The sequence below is a fragment of the Anomaloglossus baeobatrachus genome, chromosome 3 (genome assembly GCF_048569485.1).
Source record: "Anomaloglossus baeobatrachus isolate aAnoBae1 chromosome 3, aAnoBae1.hap1, whole genome shotgun sequence".
Classification (NCBI taxonomy): domain Eukaryota; kingdom Metazoa; phylum Chordata; class Amphibia; order Anura; family Aromobatidae; genus Anomaloglossus; species Anomaloglossus baeobatrachus.
The window spans coordinates 669,586,935-669,593,975 of record NC_134355.1 but is presented as its reverse complement, the minus strand read 5'-3'; positions in this window follow the sequence as shown (position 1 = coordinate 669,593,975).

Here is a 7,041-nt window from a genome sequence, read left to right as displayed (position 1 = left end):
GTCACTTGGATGGTCAGCATGACCGGAGACGAGAGGGACTTGGTGCCTAGAGTGACCTCTTCTACCAACCCTAGGCCTTGGGATTCCGGTCTCTCAGGGCAGGAATGGATCAGATGTGTGTTATCTCCACAATATAGGCATAGACCCTTAGCGAGCCGCTCTGCCCGGCGCAGTGCAGCTTGACACAGACGATCCACTTGCATGGATTCAGCGGTAGACGAATCGGACGACATCACCTGTGGGGGCACGGAAGTTTTTGGAGTAGGAACATGGCGTACCGGTCTCCTCTCATGGATGACTTCCTGGGACCGTTCTTGAAAGCGGAGGTCAATCCAGGAGGCCAGAGAGATTAGGCCATCCAAGGTAGGCGATACATCATGGCCTGCCAACTTGTCCTTGATGCGACCGGAAAGACCCTCCCAGAAGGCGGCGGACAATGCTTTGTTGTTCCAGCCTAGTTCAGAGGCAAGCGTGCGAAAACGGATGGCGTACTGGCCAACCTTTAGGGAGCCTTGGTGTACCCGAAGGAGCGAAGAAGCCACTGAGGCGGTGCGCCTGAACTTGTCAAAGGTTTGGCGAAAGGTCTCCAAAAACTCCCGAATGTTGTGGGTAACCGGATCTTCTCACTCCCACAGAGGGTTCATCCAAGCCAACGCCTCCCCCTCAAGATGCGACATCATGAATGCCACCTTTGCTTGGTCCGAGATAAACAGATGTGGGAGCAACTTAAAATGCAGGGAACATTGGTTCAGGAAGCCTCTACAGGTCTTGGGATCCCCAGCATAGCAAGGCGGAGCAGCGAAGGCGGAGTTGCAATGCCGAGGAGAAACAAGGTGCGGACGCAGTCGCTGTTTGTTGCGTCGATGGGGACGTGGCTTTGGTCTGTAGCATGTACAAACGGTGGTCCATGGACAACAGGAAATTCAGCATGCGGGTTAGGGTCTCACACTGTCGCACCAGTTCCTGTTGCAGTTCAGCCAGCTGAGACGCCTGTGTCTCGGCGGGGTCCATGGCTTGTTCAATCTGTTACGTATCAGTCCAGGAGTGGACCCACTGGGCCGTGCACCGGACTCCCCCAGGGAGGCCACCAGGAGCGAACCCCTATACAGGGACTGTCTGGCAATCACCCTAGAGGGCCTAGATGCACAGTGGCCGGAACACAGGCGGGGTACCGGGAGCGTCCTCGGAAAGTCCGTAGGGAAGCGGAACGGATGACCGGAGCCGGGTGAGGGCCGCACACTGAGTCCGGGACCAGTGACGAGGGTGGACTGGAGACTTAATATGGAATCCAGAACTGGTGTCGAAGTGAAGCAGGGGGACAATGGAGAGATCCACTGCAAACGGACACCGGGGAATCTCCAGTGAGCGGGACCAGCTGAGGCAAACCAGGCATCTGGTTCTGAGGACAGAGACAGGGTTAATGACCGAACACAAAGAGCTTGAACACTATCACAAGATACTAGCTGAGAGAACTTGTTGAACAAGCACCGCCCATAAGTAACAGGAAGTCTTTTATACCCTGCACCTGCAATCAGCCACATCCTGTTCCAGGGATGCTTGCCCTAAAAGACAAGGTGACTGAGGGCGCCCGCGCCCTAATGCGCTTGCGTGAAGCCCAGGAGCCAGAGGCAAGTGTGGTGCCCTGGACAAGCCAGGACGTCACAGGTACTGCAACAACACACCCCACACCCCGGTTAGGAACATCTAAGTCAGACACAAATCCTTGTTGCCTCCCTCCAGGGGCTGATGTCCACACCAGGTGGGGTGGAGCCAGGTGGTTGGCTCCTCCCACCGAGGAGTTCACAGTCCTGGAGGCGGGAAAAGGTTGAGAGCAGTTGGCAGTGGAGTGTAGAGCGAGAGGGAGGGAAGTAGTAGTGGAGGAACTGACTGGCCGTGTGCGGGTACGTGGCCCGGGCACAGAAACAGCAAGGTTGGCAGACGGTGGTGACCGTCTGCAGGAGAGGCCGATTGACGCACAACCGTAAGGACCGGGGACGGGCGGTGGCCCGCCGGTACCGGATCGGGGAGCGAAGAGAAGCCAGCACCATCCGGCAGGGCCTACGGACCCCGACCAGGCTAGGAGTCGCCGTAAAACCGGTCAAATCCGTCAGCGATGGGAACCTCCGGGGTTTCCCAGCAATAAAGACCCGCCTGAAGGCAACCGTCCAAACTGTGAGGGAGATAAAGCTACCACCAGAGCTAGAGCTCCCAGGGCCAGAGCCTGCGGGCAAAAAGGGGCTCCCTTAGCCAACATACCGCAGGGGAGCGGATTACCGGTGGGAAGCCATCGGGGCCGAGAACATGACACCGGTGCAGGGAGAGATAGTTACCGCCAGCCTACCGGGAGTAACTGTCGCAGCCGTCTGTGGGAATCGTCCATCCAGCCGTTTGTTTTACCAGAGACTCCGTGTGCGTTACTGGCTGAGTAAGTACCACCATGCTGTCTGGCACTGCGCTGCCCCGCGACCCTGCACCTGGCCAAGCCCCGCAACCCACCAAACAGACAACTCCGGGCCCCGGGACTGCCAAAATCCCCCTACCCACGGAGGGGAGAGAAACATCCTAGCTGCTCCCTGTCATCGCTCCCGGGATCCCCGTACAGAGCAGCGGTGGTGCCCCAACCTCACCACACACCGTGGGTGGCGTCACAAACCGACATCCCAAGCACCAACAAAACTCCCCTTTCACTCAAGGGCGAGGAGCGCTGCTCGAGTCCCCGGACCCGGTCCACCGCTCAAGCCACCGAGCAGCAGCAGCAGCGCCGGACCCGAGTGTGGTGAGCGCAGCGCCCCGCCGCCCGCGACACAAGCATAGGAGGCCGGGGACAGGGCGCAGAGGAACCGGGGGCAAAGTCCCGAGTCGCAGTAAGCCGGAGGGACCACCGAACAGGGAGCACGGGGGACGCAGGGGAGCAGGAGCGGGAGCAGCGGCTGCGATCGGTGAGTACGTGCATCAGATCATTGGGTATAGAGCGGTGTCGGGACACCGAGACCGGATCAGTGGGTACAGAGCGGTTCCGGGACACTGAGACCGGATCAGTGGGTACGGAGTGGTTCCGGGACACCGAGACCGCATCAGTGGTTATGGAGCAGTGCCGAGACACCGGGAGCATGATACCTAGCTGCTGTGCAAAGACACTAAAGGGAAATAGGGGAGCAATTGATGCCACTGTCCTGCTGTCTGCCTGAAAAGCTTTTAAATATCAACACTCCAATATGGGTCTCCAAGTTGTGTCTTGTCTGTACTGGCAGGGGTGTGGGAGCAAGAGATCTAATCCTGTCACTCATCCACCTTTTGATTTTAAAAATGGAAATTCCAGGCCACATATCGTGTTTCATGGTCCATACTTGACTATTGTGCAAAGCCACTATGGGACAATGGGGGGAAGTCAATTGATGTCACTGTCCTGCTGTCTACCGGGCATGTTTTTAAAAGACAAAACTCCAAGATGGGTCTCCAAATTGTGTATTTTTGTAGTACTGGCAGGAGTTTAGGAGCAGTAAGGCTAATCCTGTCTGTCATCCACCTCTTGATTTTAAAAATGGAAATGCAGGGCCAAATCCTGTATGTTGCATGGACCATACCTGACTACTGTGCAAAGACACCATAGGGAAATGGGGGAGCAATTGATGCCACAGTTCTGCTCTCTGCCTAAAATGTTTTTAAATATCAAGACTCAAAGATGGGTCTCCAAGTTGTGTCTTCTCTGTACTGGCAGCGGTTTGGGAGCAAAAGGCCTAATGTTGTCACTCATCCACCTTTTGATTTGAAAAATGGAAATGCCAGGCCTCATCGTGTGTGTTGCATGGACCATACCTCCCTGCTGTACAAAGACATTATGGGGAAATGAGGTGGGGAGCAATAAATGCCAATGTCCTGCTGTCTGCCTGAAATGTTTTTAAATGTCAAAACTCCAAGATGGGTCTCCAAGTTGTGTCTTGTCTTTTCATTGCAGGGGTATGGGAGCACCAGCCCTATACCTGTCTCTCATCCACCTCAATATTTCTTATGTCAATAGTCTAGGAATCTAATGACTGTGCCACAACAGTGACGCTCCACTGTAAAATATATTATTGCTGTTGTGGAAGCTTTTCGACCCCAATAAATGTGTTATCTCTTCCTTAGGCTTGGCCTCCCATTGAATCCAATGGAGTTCAAACATTTTCAGCGAACGTTGGTAAGTTCGCCAAAGATCAGTGAACCAAACTTCGAAACGTTTGCTTATCTCTTAACCCTGATGGCTAGCAAACTGTAAACAAAGTTCTGTAAAAACTTTTAGATTATTTCTTTTTTTTTTCCTGTGTATTCCCAGAAGCAAGATGATATCTATGTTTATGTCACATGTGAGAGAGGTTGAAAACAGAGAGCCTCTGTAATGCTTTGCACTACGGAGTAGTGTGATACCAGTCTCTAGGTGACGCTGGAGGGGAAGCTAGAAACTGCGTGATGTAGTATGAAATCAGGAAGTAGATTCCGCTGGAGGGAAAGTCAGACTAACCGGGATCAGAAACCAGGAGGACATGTCTGAATACAGGGAGCAGGCAGAAACGAGGTCTAGATACAGGCCGAGGGTCAGGACACCAGAAGAGTACGTATGGGATGCAAGGAGCAGATGGGGATGTGATCAGGAGGAGGTCCGAGGTCAGAAGCCAGAAGGTAACGACAAGGACCAGGGGGGGCAGGTAGAGCTGAGTCAATATTAGTACAGGTTCGAGTAGCCCGAGATCAGATAACAAGACACAACAGATGCCAAGCACTTACTGCAGAACAGTAAATACAACTGGCATCATTCCGGCTGAGCATGCCCCCTAATAAAGCAGAGCAATCTCCAAGAATGCATAGCATATAAGCAAGCCTCTCCCGGCACCAGCGTAGGACCCAGTGTAGGGAAGCAACCCGTCCACAAGAGTGCAAGACAGTAGAGCATCAAGGCAAAATGCTCTGCGCAGAGAAAACAGGTGAACACTGGCTCCGCAGGAGAGCATAACAGAACCTCACAGCACAAAAGATGCACCGCAAATCAGAACCGTGGACAGCCTCCTTGCAAAACTGAGTAAGGTTATGTTCACATTTCCGTTATTTTTCTTCCATCAGGTCCATCGTTGCGACGTAATGACGGATCTGTCATTTTTGTGAAAAAATGATCCATTGAGTCCGTTACATTAGTTGTGCGTCCGTTTTTCGACGGATCCGTCGTCATCCGTTTGTGTTTGGGACAGCCCAATGGAAGTGCCAGACATGCTGGGCATGCTCAGTAGAGCATGAGGGAATCCAGCACTGGATTCCCTTGTGTGACGGATTACGACGGAATCCAGCACCATAGACATCCATTATAGCTTGTGACGGATGGCGACGGACACCTGCAGAGTTCGTTTTTTTGCCGCACCAAAAACGTTAGATGCAGCGTTGCTCCCGCCTGACGGTCAGTCACTAAACGACTGATCCGTCACGCCGCGGATGCAACACAAGGCCATCAGTCACAATCCGTCGCTAATAGAAGTCTATGGGGAAAAAATGGATTCATGCAAACTATTTTACAGGATACCGTAATTCCTCAAGGCGGTGGATTGTGGCTGATGCAAAACAATGGAAATGTGAACATAGCCTTAAGCGGGCTTTACACGCTGCGACATCGCTAATGCGGAGTCGTTGGGCTCACGGAATTCGTGACGCACATCCGGCCGCATTAGCGATGCCGTTGCGTGTGACACCGATAAGCGATTTTGCATCGTTGCAAAAACGTGCAAAATCGCTAATCGGCGACATGGGGGTCCATTCTCAAATCTCGTTACTGCAGCAGTAACGAGGTTGTTCCTCGTTCCTGCGGCAGCACACATCGCTGCGTGTGACGCCGCAGGAACGAGGAAGCTCCCCTTACCTGCCTCCCGGCCGCTATGCGGAAGGAAGGAGGTGGGCGGGATGTTATGTCCCGCTCAGCCCCGCCCCTCCGCTGCTATTGGGCGGCGGTTCAGTGACGTCGCTGTGACGCCACACGGACCGCCCCCTTAGAAAGGAGGCGGTTCGCCCGTCACAACGACGTCGCCGGACAGGTATGTATGTGTGACGGCTGTTGTGCGACACGGGCAGCGATTTGCCCGTGTCGCGCAACAGATGGGGGCGGGTACCCACACTAGCGATATTGGGACCGATATCGCAGTGTGTAAAGTAGCCTTTAGTTGACATGTCTGGTAAAATTCACACATGCCACCGGCCTGAAGATGGATAAAGATCTCTGCTCCTACGAATACACCAGTATTATAGTTGGCACACGCTGGATGGGGAAGGCGCCTTGCTTCAGATTTTCCAATGTGGCTTTTGGGCTCCACACCCGTGAACACCAATGATACCTCATAAAAAAATCTAATTTCCTAGACGGCCAATGTCACGTCCTTAATCGCAGATAATTATCACAAGAAATATGGATCCGTTGACCCTGAAATGCCGCATCGATTTAGCCCGGCGAATCTTTTTGCCGTTTACCGTCCTGGAGGGGCAGTAAGTTCTCCTGTGGGGAAGTTTCCCCGAGACGTATGACCAAATTAGATGAAATACTAATTACGGCAAGATAAAAAGCTTCATCTTTGCCTCTTGTTGCTATTGCCCCGAGAGACAGAACGCCTGGAAGGCTGCCTCATGCGTGACAAGAGTGAGCTGTCACATTTGAATAATATCCTGCATAGAGATAAACCTTTCCAATTCCACTTAGTTCACTTTTGCAAACAAGAAAATGATAACTAGGAGGTATGTTAATGGAGGGATATGCAAATCAGGCCCCGGATTTAAATATTGCGGTAAAAAGGATCACAGCTGCAGATTAGAGCAGATTTAAAGAGCAGCCTGGGAAAATAGGCGCTACTTTATGGCGGCGAGGCAACAATATTTCTATATATTTCATGGGGAGAAAAATTGAAGTGACGGAGGCTTTATTGTAAATAAGAATTCAGATATAAGGCTGAGATTTATGCCGCGCCGGAGGATAGAGCCGCAACGAGGTGTGAAGAGTTCACATTCTGGGGACTCCAGAATTGATTTACAATGGGG